This window comes from Astyanax mexicanus, chromosome 24, assembly GCF_023375975.1.
Source record: "Astyanax mexicanus isolate ESR-SI-001 chromosome 24, AstMex3_surface, whole genome shotgun sequence".
Taxonomy (NCBI): Eukaryota; Metazoa; Chordata; class Actinopteri; order Characiformes; family Acestrorhamphidae; genus Astyanax; species Astyanax mexicanus.
Window position 1 is genome coordinate 30,707,399 of NC_064431.1, and position 13,818 is coordinate 30,721,216.

Sequence of the window (13,818 nt, forward strand, 5' to 3'; positions counted from 1 at the left end):
AGTAACAGGTGTTATACAAGCAGTATTGATGATTACCAGCAGCACATGAACTGACCATGAAACACAGTGTAGCTGCTGGACACTGCAGAGCTGAGATAAGAAGTTTCACTAGTCTAACTCATGCTATTCCTTTTAAACTGTTTAAACGTTTTACAGAAACAGAGTTGAACAGAGTTCAGATGGCTGCCGTGCACAAAAATGCAGTAAAAGCAGCAGTATTATACAGTTAAATTAGCTTTTCTCTCAATTAGTGTCATATTAAATCAGTGGTACACACAGTACTGTCCAACTTCTATCTGGGAACATGTTTCCATTGTATCTGGATGAGTCAAAAATACTGCATAATGGATAAAAAAGGTGCAATTATCATTCTCAACTCCAATATCTAGTTTCTAAAGTAGATGGACTGCAGAATTATACTATATTACAATAAAAGAGTAAGCTAGTGAATTGGTGTTTTTATTATTATTATTTATTTAAAAATAGACCTAAGAGATTGTCTGGTCAGTGTAGGTTAAGATAAAACAACTGTCTGTAAATTTTGGGGATTTGGGCAAATAAAGTCCAGTGTAATTACACTGAGCATGTGGAAGAGTACTTTTAAAATGTATTTGCATGGTTCAGATCACATTTAGTGCAGTAATATGGAAATTGTGATATGAAAACTGTTGTGTTGTTTAAGCAACAGATAAATCAATTGCCAAAAACTTGGCCAATAAACTCCTGTGATAACCTACCAATTTATTATGTTTTTTAAATGAGTTTATTCGATGTTGCAGGGAGGATTATGCAGCACACTAATATCATTCATTTCTTATTTTTAAATTTAATTCAAAACACTTTTTATACAGATTCCACATCTATATTTTAAAGGTTTTGCAACAAAACACTGCTCGATAAGTTGCCAACCAAAACCAACCTTACACTAAAAAACACAAACAGATTCCTCAACAGAGAAAGAGAGAAATGCTAGAAGGCTCTGTGTAGTACGCTCTTACAAATCAGAACTTGGGCCTGTGCAATACACCCTGTGCAAGGCATGCCACAATGCTCATTGCAATCTTTCACCCCTCACTTTATAATAAACAGAATACAAAACAAAAATACATTGTTGTTCTCATAAATGACCTGCTCAGACACCTTCACAGTGTGAATGAGTAGGTCAGTTTCCTCTGCTGAGAAGCGCAGAAGCTCTGCGCCATTAAAATAGCAATCCGCCAAAGTCAGAGCGCACCTTGCTCCTAAAGGGTATGGCTAATTGCACAGATAATCATCACACACCCCAAATTTCTGACACTGTCTGTATGGCTCATGGCAATTTATGAACAAAGCTATTAGTATATAAGTATAATTATCATCATGCTAACCTGCAACTACACTGAAGTCTTTCACTACTATAAGCTGAATTATTCCTGTAGCTCCAGTGTCTTGTCCTGAACAGGAGAATAATAATTAACACCTGCAGGACAATCAGAGAGCCGGCTCTGCAGGACCACTACAGGAGAAAGGTCAGTCAGATTGATCCAGGAGCTCATCTCACACCGAGCTCTGCTGATTCCCTCACCCAGACCCTGCTAGCTCTTCAGTGGGGGGGTATGAGTGTGTGTGTGCGTATGTGTGTGTGTGTGTGTAGAGCATTCTGATGGACAGGAATATGATGATATAAAAATCTTTAGTCCACCAGAGGGACTTGGGTGATGACAGCTATCAGACGCCGAGGCCAAGCCCTGTCACTGTTAGTCCTAAACTGAGCTGTCAGACAGAGGAAGAGTCCGGAGTGGAGCAGCATGATGAGACGATGTGGTTCTGTTGATAAATTACACTTAATCTGACTTTTATATACTTTAATTAAATTTACCTGGCTTTTAATAAAGTTTAATTAAATATTTTATGATGTGATTCAGAAAAGTTAATTTTTTTTTACAGTTTTTTTTTCTGTGTTCTAAACTTGTGAGATTTGCTCCTTAAAAGTACACAAACTACAAGCATGTAATTTTATCTGATTAAAAAACTTAAAAACAGTAATTTAGGCCAAAGGTGAAACATTTAGGCTTCCCAGGAAAACTCAATTTTGTCAGAGTGATTGAATGACCATTATCTGATCAGAGCTTCTACAGATGTTTTTAATCAGATAGATTTTAACTTATGTATCTGATTTGTTTTACTTAAAATCATAAGTTTTTTGGGACAGCAAATTTTATCACCTTATATGTTTAAAACACTTATAAAATTCAAGTTCATTAAAAGTCAAGTAAATATAATTTAATTATATACAAAATTCAGATTCAAATATTTGTCAGCTTTTAAAGCTCCATTAAGACATCACCATTATTCTTTACTAACTTTGCTATTAAAGCTATTAAAAACAACTTTAATCACAATTATTTGGCAACCATGGCCCACTGTTTATGATTTACATGCATTATTTGGGAAATTATTGGTTTGATAAATGTATGATAATATAAATGATAAATGTAAATTTAATGGAACCTGTCATTATTTAAAAGTGTATAATTTTACAAATTAAATAGAAATTCATCATATTTAAACTCATGTTTTATTAATAAAAAATGTATTTAATTGAAATATTGAATATTGCAATATGAGATTTTTGCTGTATCACCCATCCCTGCTGCAGCTGTGGGGATATTCCCTCTACAGTCTGCAGGGGGGGCCAGAGAGTAACAATACCACCAGATGGAGCAGAGTGACTCCCTGACACACACACTCCCACACACACACACACACACACACACACTCCCACACACACACACAGCTCTCTGACCGTGTGCACATATGCACATTGACATAAACAGGCACATTTGCAGGCCTGCCACTCATATCCCAGCATGCTGTGCTCAGTCATGCTGGCAGCCCATTGGACGCAGGTATTCATGCTGAGGTAGGGAAATGTCAGCACTCATTAAATGCCAAAACGAACACACACACACACACACAAATAAACACACACTTGTGTATTGCTTATTATATGTTACTACACATATGAGCTCTTACACTCACTCCATTGATGCTGAAAAAGCTCAACCTTGAATAATTCAGCAGGGTTTATTTTCTGATAAGGAAATGTTTATATATGATAAATGTTTGATATATTGCGAGAAAGAGCAAAATAATACCTGTCAAATTGTTTAAAATATACTGCTCAATAATATATAATGCAATAATAGTACCCTACAATAGCACCCATTTTAATAAGCATGCTTATGTAAGCAGTTTTAAGCAAATAAAAGTTGGATTTGCATGGTATTGTGGGAAATGTAGTGTATTTATGAGTGGCACTATAGTAAAGGTGAACCCTAATCTTCCCGGTTCTGTGCGTGGAGAGAATGCCTTAAATAAACTTATAATAAACAAGCAGATATTAAACACTGTGGGTTGATTCGACATTGTGAGACATGCTAAACATTCAAAGTTTCAGGCTCCTATGTGCATGTGATTAAAGGTGGGGCTTATCACTCCTGACATCTGATTGATAATATAAGACCAGCTCATAGTGTGAGCTTTCCATTCTGACTTGTGATGATGTCTTTGTTGTGTTGTGTTGCGGCTGGTGCCAACACCATTGGCAGACGGCTGCACAACAAGCTACATGAGCTACATGCAGGAACTGTGTGGAAACATTTGAAGCTACATGAGATACTACAACTCCATATAACCGCAGAGACATCTGGCATGTTACATTTAATAACATTTAGTGGACACTTTTATCCAAAGCGCTGTACAAATATTAATGTACATTTAGCAATAGAGGACATAGAAGTTCAATGCAAAAACATTTTTTTCAGGCAGGGACTAAAGGAGTCCAAATTGAAGTAGGATAGTGGGATAGATTAGGAAAGAAGGGGAATAGGAGAATTAGGTAGTTAGTTAGAGGTGTTAGGAGGGTACGTGCTATTTGAAGAGCTCTGTCTTTAGGAGTTTCTTGTTGCGTAAACATGGCAACTCGATATATATATTGCCCATATCAGGGCATAAATTTTGAAACAGTTATGTAATCCAACACTTTCTTCTGAGCACATCTATCTATCTTTTTTCTATCTTCAATAAATATTTCCAATACTCTGTTCTTTTACTGTCTAATCAGCTCATGAAATAACAGTGGTTATGACACAGGCAGTGAGTCAAACTCTCGAAAAGACTTAACCTACTACCTCAGGGGGGCGCTATACAGAATAATTAGGTGGAACGGACTGTAACTAGAGCTCAGTTTTATCATTAAATTAATAAAAAAAAAATTTAATACCAATTCATCAAGTCCCAATTCAATTCGATTTCCGATTCTATTCAATATGGTGTCTTTTTGGATTTTTTCAGTAACAAAAACAGGTTTTGTTTAGATATAAAAAGATGATCACTGATTTTCAGGAACGAGGCCTTCAGACTCCCGTCGCTGTGTGAGGGTGTGTTTGTGTGTCAGTGTGTGTGAGGGTGTGTTTGTGTGTCAGTGTGTGTGAGGGTGTGTTTGTGTGTCAGTGTGTGTGAGGGTGTGTTTGTGTGTCAGTGTGTGTGAGGGTGTGTTTGTGTGTCAGTGTGTGTGAGGGTGTGTTTGTGTGTCAGTGTGTGTGAGGGTGTGTTTGTGTGTCAGTGTGTGTGAGGGTGTGTTTGTGTGTCAGTGTGTGTGAGGGTGTGTTTGTGTGTCAGTGTGTGTGAGGGTGTGTTTGTGTGTCAGTGTGTGTGAGGGTGTGTTTGTGTGTCAGTGTGTGTGAGGGTGTGTTTGTGTGTCAGTGTGTGTGAGGGTGTGTTTGTGTGTCAGTGTGTGTGAGGGTGTGTTTGTGTGACAGTGTGTGTGAGGGTGTGTTTGTGTGTCAGTGTGTGTGAGGGTGTGTGTGTTTTATTTACAGAGCCGCCACTGCCGTCATCAGAGCTGCTTCCCCATTAAACCATTCAGTGGAGTGTGTGTGACAGCACTGCTCCCACTGACTGTGTGTGTGTGTGTGTGTGTGTGTGTGATCAGCAGACTGAGAAGCTCTGAATGAATGAAGTATCGATCAGCTCCGAGCTCATTCTCCAACACACACACACACACACACACACACACACAATTGAGCAGTGCAGCACAATCGACTGGAGCTATAAAGGATTAAACCTGTAACTCGATGTGTGTGTGTGTGTGTGTGTGTGTGGGTTATGAATATATGATGGCTTTGTGGCACCATGCAGTGTGTTTGAGTGAAACACACGTGTCCCCCTGCAATGCCGATTGTGTGTGTGTGTGTGTGTGTGTGTGTTTGAGTGTATGTGTGTGTGTGTGAGTCAGGAGTTATGTGGGTTAATCCTGAGGGACTTCTTCAATGGGGACACGTGGTGCGCACGCACACACACACACACACACACACACACACCACAAACCACACACACACACTACACACCACACACAGGCACGGCCTGCTGCCCTGAGCTTGCACAGGATTACTGAGACAGAGGAAATGAAGGATCATCCAACACACACACACACACATATAAGAGAGAGATGGTGTGTGTGTGTGTGTGAGAGAGAGAGAGAGAGAGAGAGAGAGAGAGAGAGAGAGAAATAAAGAATAAGAATTAGAGAAAGAAAGAAAGAGCAAAAGAAAGATTGTTAACAGGAGACAGGAAATTATTGTGGGCGGGGCATAATTATACCCATAAACAATTTGATTGGATGGTAAAAATTTTATATTTGAAATTAATAGTGTGGTGTCAGAGCTGGGTGTGGTTGGAGATGTTTATGTGTGTGTGTGTGTGTGTGTGTGTGACATACAGTAAGCTCTGTTTATTAACAAGAGAACACTCAACACATTTCCCCAATCCCAATATTTTAGCCAATCACAGCGCAGAACAATCCATACCATTCAATACCACCATATGGAGACGTTTCCAAAGGAAATCGCTGTTTTAATGCAACGGGATGCTGGAGGTAGACTGGAGGTTTGTGGCTAGAACGCTGACACACACACACACACACTTACACACACCTGCACTGACTGCGAACACATGGCAAGGTGAGCACATATGGTATTCTAATAATGTGTGTGCATGCATGTGTGTGTGTGTGTGTGTGTGCGTGTGTGTGTGTGTGTGTGTGTGTCAGCGTTCACACACAGTATGCCAGGGCCAAATGACCACATACTGAAGGCGATTCTACGATGTCATCGGTGTTAAGTCCACACACACACATAAGCGCTGCAGGACAGCAGGCTGTCACTGAAGATTAAGAGTGTGTGTGTGTGTGTGTGTGTATCAGTGTGTGTGTGTTGCTCTCGGGGCTGCAGAGGAACAGGGTCATGTTCTCTTGCACTTCATTAACTGTATCTGTCGCTGAGCATCAGGCGCTTTAAGATGACATCACAGACTTAGTCCAGCAGTGTGAGAGTCAGCAGCTCATTCAGGAGCAGCCTGGCCACTTTATCGGAAACCCACTTCAAATACACCTATTATTCTGCCTTTAAATTACTTATTTTTTAAAGGACACTCATTTATCCAATTATTCTTCAAGAAGACAATGCAAAACCACAAGCTGCATACATTACAAAATAATAATCAGTAGAGGAAGAAGACAACATTGTTTTTTTATTTAAATCTTTTATTCATATTGTAAATTGATAAAGTCTGTTCCCTTTTCATAGCCATGTTTTACGGTGGCCCAGAAAGGCACATCACAACAACTTTTACAAAGCAAACAAAAAGATGATAACACAACTACATTAAGAAAAGGCAGCAAACAAAAAGATAAAAAACGCGACTACATTTAGAAAACGAAGCATTTCAGAAACGCTGCATTAAGGGGAAGCAAATACATTTGCCACTCCCTGGCGTGGGCTTTTGGTACAACGTCAACAGCTAAACAGCGCCGTCTAGCAGCCGGGAGCATTTCCGGTGTGGCAAATGTATTTGCTCTCCCTTAACGCAGCGTTTCTGAATTGTAGTTAATGTTCTTAATGTATTTTCCTCGTCATCTTTTTGTTTGCTTTGTAAATGTGGTAGTGATGTGCCTTTCTGGGCCACCGTAATGTTTATTCCAAAAATGTTTCTACTAAAGAAGCAAATATGTTTTCTCTGCTTGGCTACATAATTTGTAAGAGTTTATGAGTAAGAGTAGGAAAATTTACAGCATTATTTCTCAGGGACATGCATGCTCTTTACAACAAGACAAAACACAAAACCACATGCTGCACACATTAAAAAGGCATGGCTGTTGGAGAAAACAACACTGTATTTTTGTATTCAAATCTATTATTTATATTGTAAAATTGATAAAGTGTGTTACCTATTTATAGACATGTTTAATATAGAAATGTTTTACAACTAAAGAAGCAAATATGTTTTTATTGATTGGCTACATTTGTAAGAGAAGGACAATTCAAACCAATCTTTTTCAGGGACATGCACGCCTTTTCAACAAGACAAAACACAAAACCACATGCTGCATTCATTACAAAGTCATGGCTGTAGGAGAGGACAACACAGATTTTCATCATTTGGGTTGTATTTGATAAAGCTGTTTTCCTACTTTTGGTAAAATGTTTAATACAGAAATGTTTCAAAGCTAAATTATTTGCTACATTAAGGATAAGAATGGGAAACTGTGCACTGATTTTGCCACACAATTATTTTAATAAGTAAGTGAGGAATGACAGGGCCAGCGTAAGCGATGAGTCTGGAGTGTTGCGTAACCGCGTGTGTGTGTGTGTGTGTGTGTGTAGTTTGAACACCGCAGCTCTGACTGATTTCTGACTGGACCTGAAAGTTCCTCACAGAGATCTGAAGTGACTGTGTTTTTGGCTGCACTCGCTGACCCGTCCAGCACAGCCTAGCAGCAGAGATAACTCACGCCACAGCAGATATCTTTCACTCCTCCTGTCCAGACTCGCTCTCACCTCTTCCTGTCCTCCTCTCATCTCTCCATTCCTCCGCTATCATCTCATCGTGACGCCCTGTCCATCTCCCGTTTCTCCCTGCGGGAACGATGAGCAGATACGCTGAGCTGGCCCAGGCCGAGAGCCAATCAGATCGCCAGGTATTTACAGGGTCCAGTGAGACTGAACGAGATTTACACGAGCCAATCAGCACAGGCCAGAGGTAATTCACAGAGGAAAGCTGGCCAATCTCAGAGCAGTTGGTCAGTGATTTTCTAGATGATGAGATTTATGAATTGGCAGTATCCCAATTCAGACTATACTCTTTCTATCACCTTATTAGTTGCATTCTGAATCAGAAAAAGTATTTGCCCCCCCTGAGGATTTCTTTTGTTATTGCTGTTTAATTTTTCCAATTATCAAACAAACTTTAATATCAGACGAAGATAATCTGAGTAAATATAAAAAGCACTTTTTAAATTATAATTTTATTTATTAAAGGACAAAAAGGCTGTGTGAGCCTTTTGTGACCTCCTGGATGAGTTGCCCATGCCCTTTTGGAGTCATTTTGGTAGGCCGGGCACTCCTGGGAAGGTTCACCAATGTTTCATGTTTTCTCCATTTGTAAAAAATGAGCTAACTGTGGTTCGCTGGAGTCCTAAAACCCTAGAAATGACTTCGTAACCTCAGTAATCAGGCCTGGTTGCGGCTAGAAGTGAAATTGAACTCAGCTTTCCAAAAACGGTGATTAATCACAGTTAATTTATGGGGGGGGGGGGGTGTCGCAAACACTTTTTCACAAAGGGCTGGATTCATTTGGATAGGTTTGTCCCTCGATAAATAAAATCATAATTTAAAAAGTGCTTTTTTATTTCCTGCTGAAAAATTTAAGCATGACAAAAATGCAAAAACAAAAGACATCTGTAAGGGGGCAAATACTTTTTCATACCACTCTATACATACAAAGGGTATAAAAAAATGGTAAAACAGTGCAGTAAATGGTGCTAAAGGCCAATAAATTATGTACAGAGCAAGAGTGCAATATGTCATATATATATGCACCTATTTATATAATGTAAATATGTGCATAACCATTCGTGAATTAATGTTGTGGAGTAAATGCATGTCCCAAATAAATGCTCTCTACTTGCTAATTCTTGTAAATATATTATTATTGATTGTTTCGTGACTTGACTTTTTTCTCCTTATTGGCTGTATTCCAAATCAGCCTCTATCCTTCCCCCTTATTAACCGTAGACTTTACTCCCATCCCATTACATGCTATATACAAATTATCCAGATTCTATTCTCTTTTCCCTATAGGTTTTATAACAGTTCTGACTCTAGTAATACTTCTTATTGGCTGTATCCAATATCAGACTGCATTCACCTTCTTATTAACTATATATACATACTCTATACTCTATACTTTTTTTATTGGTTGCATGATAAACAAGGCTCAACTCTTTTCCCCTTTTTGGCTGCATCCCAGCTCAGGCTCTGCTCTCACCCCCTTTTTAGCTGCAGCCCAATTTAGATTCTGCTCTTATCCCAGTACGGCTGTATCCCAATTCAGACACTCTTTGCATTACTGGCTGCATGACTGTATTTCAGATCAGATTCTCTTCTCCTCTCCATACAGGTTCATACCATATCAGACTCTACCCTTGCCTCCTCACGGGCTGTATCCCAAATCACTCTCTCTTCTACTTACTTTCTATGCTAATATAATTGGCCAACACTGGCCGTGCTACTTTAAAATTAATTGATTTCAGCTATATTTGTATTAGTTTTAATAGATCTATTGGTTTATTTATTTGGGAATTAAAAAATATACAGCTCTGGAAAAAAGAGAGCACTTAAAAATGAAGATTTTCTTTGATTTTACCAAATTGAAAACCTCTGAAATATAATCAAGAGGAAGATGGATGTTCATAAGCCATTAAACCACCAAACTGAACTGCTTGAATTTTTGGACCAGAAGTGAGCAGCAAAAAAAAGCCAAAAAGCAGTGTGTAAGACTGGTGGAGGAGAACATGATGCCTAGATGAATGAAAACTGTGATTAAAAACCAGAGTGATTCCACCAAATATTGATTTCTGAACTCTTAAAACTTTATGAACATGAACTTGTTTTCTTTGCATTATTTGAGGTCTGAAAGTTCTGCATCTTTTTTTGTTATTTATTTCTTATTTTCTGTAAATAAATGCTCTAAATAACAATATTTTTATTTGGAATTTGGGAGAAATATTGTCTGTAGTTTATATAATAAAACAGCAATGTTCATTTCACTCAAACATAAACCTATAAATAGCAAAATCAGAGCTGTATAGTTGGTTAAATGCTAAATTAGGGCTGCAACTAATGATTATTTTAGTAGTCGACTAATCTGATGATTATTTTTTCGATTAGTCGATTATTTCTGCCATGTCGTTCATCTGTAAAAACAATAGAAAAAGCTGAACATGAGATTTTAAAAGTCATTTAAATTCCTGGATGGTGTTTAAATGTGGAAAGTAGTGATATTTAGTAAGTAAATATGTAATCTGTTGTGTGTGGGCACTTTTGGAGACACAGACTAAGTTGAGTGTAAATTGTGTGAGTGAGCCATTTAGCCCCATTTATCTCCCATTGCACTTCTGTCCTCAGCACGACAATTAAATTTATAGTCGACAAATTGAAATAATCAACATTGTCGATTATATCGATTAATCGTTGCAGCCCTGCGGTAGATTTACCCCAAACCGTGGCACATGTGTGACCTAACCCACAGAAATAGAGAAATTGCTTACAGTAATACATGAGCTTTTGGGTCCTCACTGTCTCTTGAACTGTCCATCCTAATTCTGACGCAGTTTTATGGTCTATTAACCGCACGCTCAAGGTGCCGACCAGCATTAAAGTCAAATGATGCCTGGCTCTGTGACAGGGGGACTGGCTATTACTCACTGCAGCCGGAGCCGGACGTTTCTGATGGAGGTGCCGCCTGCAGGCCTCCGTCATTTCCTCAGACGGGTGAATCATGAATGTGGATATTTCTCAGAGTAGGTGGAAAATTACACATCAGAAATAGACGAATGTCTGGAGGGGTTTCACACGAGACTCATTTGATTAATGCGCAGCTCTGGTCACTCCAATGTTAAAGTAAAAAAAAATCCATTTTTAAATTCTGTCTGTTATTTCCAGTTATATTTTTACTAAAAGAAGGATGACGACGCCGCGTGACTTAAGGCCACCGTTCCCGCTCCTCTGACTCACAGTTGTTTCAGCATCTGCTGGGCAGACTGACCCATCCATCAAATGAAGCAGCCAATGAGAGCCGTGGGCCTGGTGAAAGTGGGCCGAGCGACCAGGAAATGATGTGGTCAGATTAGTCGATGTAAGGTCCATTTAGACTGAGAGATGCATCTATCCCCTCGGGGGCATTAGCCTGATGAATAGAGTCGTCTCAAACGTCAACTCAACAGCCAGACCAGAGGCCAATCACTCTCTACCACCAGGAGCTTACAGCTAAACCTGTGGCCTGAATAACAATCTACAAACCTTAGAGCAATCTAAAAGTTTACACAGTTTATTTCTAACATAATCAATCATAGTTCAGCTATAAAACTAATATATAACTAAAAAACTAAAAGCATGCATTTTTAGTTTTGCACTTTTGAGCTACAAGGCTAATGTAGATAACTATAGTTAACAATAAGCATCAAGCTACAAGTACGACTTCATTACCACACATACAAAGTTGTTTAATAATCTCTAATAAACTGTTAAATCAAATTCATTCATTTACAGGGTTTCTGTCACTGTAGTACTGACTCGTTGTTACTTAAAAAATGGACATACAGAACTGTGCAAGTTTTAGGCACCAAAGCAAATTACACTGATCCATTTATCTCAGCAATATGAGTGTTTTTACTGAAAAAAGCACCACATATGATTTGAACAGATGCAAATACACATAAATACAGTAAAACGTAACAAGGAATTCTCATTTTTAACTATAAGTATGTTTTATCCTGTGAGCTGAAGCTGAAGAATAAAGTGTAGAGATTCCAGATTTCTCCTGGATGCTCCTCAGCCAGCATGTGTATATTATTGTATTCAGTTCCGTCAGCAGCTCACCTGATTTACCACATTTACCAGTAATTTACCAAACCAGGTGTTGATTAGTATGATGAGAACTAGAAGTAAAACTCTATTAAACTCAGATTAGGAGGAGAGATTAGGAGATGTTGTTTTAAGGAAAACAGGGCTGTAAAAGCTGTAACTGCTTTTATTAAAATTGCTGTTTGTATTTATTGTAATGCTGTAATGTGTTTTACTGAGATAATAAACACTTACTGCACAGATAAGAAGCTTTTTCTTTAATTCCCACAGGTGCCAAAAACTTTTGCACACTAATGTAAGTAAATTAGAATAGTTAAAACAGTAGCAGCCATATTGCGGCCTGGGAACAGTTTATGCCAGTAGCCACATAACTAAGTCTATTATGTTAATAATAAAAAAGCTAAGTGTGTATTGATGTAGACCTACTGTTGGAACTATTCTAATTGTTGGCTACATTTGCTTACAAGCATATTTCTCAAAATTGTAAAGCACAGGAAACTCTACACAACTGCAAAGTGTTTTCTAACGAGATGTAGTTGAACATATGTGAAAATCAAGAGACTAGTGTTGAAAGAGAGAGACTTGCTTGAGCATAATAACCAGAACAAGTAAAAAATAAATTTTTGAGCTACAAACAGTCCCCTCCTTTTTTACCAAACATTATCAATGATTTAAAATATTTTTAAAATTGTACTCTGACCTTCAGTTTCCAATATTTAGTCTCTCCCCATTCAAATAGATACAGCTCAGCTAACAGAGAGCGCTATAAGAGCATTTAGGCAAGGCAAGGCAAGTTTATTTATATAGCACCTTTCATACACAACGGTCATTCAAAGTGCTTTACAAATTAGAAAATACACAGAGAAATCAAATAAAAAATAAAAATAAAAAAACATGTAAAAGATTAACAGTAAAAATGGAAATAAAAACTAAAATAAGAATAAAGCATGATTGATTAAAACATGATTAAAACAAAGAGAATTAAATTAAAAACAAGTAAAAGAACAACAAGGAATTAATAAGCATTTAGCAACATTTTAAAAAGGTTCCAGGAACTACAATTGGCGAATTGGCCGTGCTACTCTAAAATGCATTGAGTTCAGTCATGTACTTCTATCCCTAGTTTGATTCATAATGTTATTAGAGCATTTCTCACATAACATTCTCAGCCAGACCAAAGCTAACATTATGTAAATATTAAAAATAACATTCTCAAAACTAAAAATTCAAACATTGACGTGAAGTGATGTTGCAGCAACGTTACCAGAACATTTAAAATGTTAAATAAAAGCTTCTAAGGACTTACAGAAAACATGACGGATTAGACGTTTTAAGAACATTAACTGTAGAATTCAGAAAATAATCTACTAACTAAAAAGTGTTAGCTAGCAGAGGCTTAGTCTTGTATTGCTAAGACTAAGTGAACAGAGCTGTGTATAAGGATTTTGTTTTTTTGTTTAATTGGAGTTATAAGAGTTTTAGTACACAGATGAAACTGCTGTTCAATAATAAAAAAAAAACAAAATAGAAAATACATACCAACAGTGAGTGTAAGAGAGAGAAAGAGAGAGAGAGAGAGAGAGAAGATAGTGTGCATTTATCCCCTAAAGGCTTTGATCCTGTTTTAGCAGAAAGTGATCCACTTTATTACAGTAAAGAGGTGAATATTGCATTAAGCAAGTGATAAATGTTAACGAATCGGGGGAAAGCTCCGCTGAGCCTGTTTTGGCTGCATGAGCCGCTTTTTAAATCTCAGAGTGGGAGTGTGAATCTCTCTCTCTCTCTCTCTGTAGATATTTACTCTGAACCTGCACACACACACACACACACACACACACACACACACACACTACAA

The 13,818-nt window shown here is 37.9% G+C and overlaps 1 protein-coding gene across 2 annotated transcripts in view; it reads right to left on the minus strand.

The window, feature by feature from the left end:
- The window catches only part of bsnb (bassoon (presynaptic cytomatrix protein) b), a 124,655-nt gene that overhangs the window by 44,320 nt on the left and 66,517 nt on the right, over positions 1-13,818 (minus strand). The gene's annotated exons all lie outside the window — the stretch shown is intronic.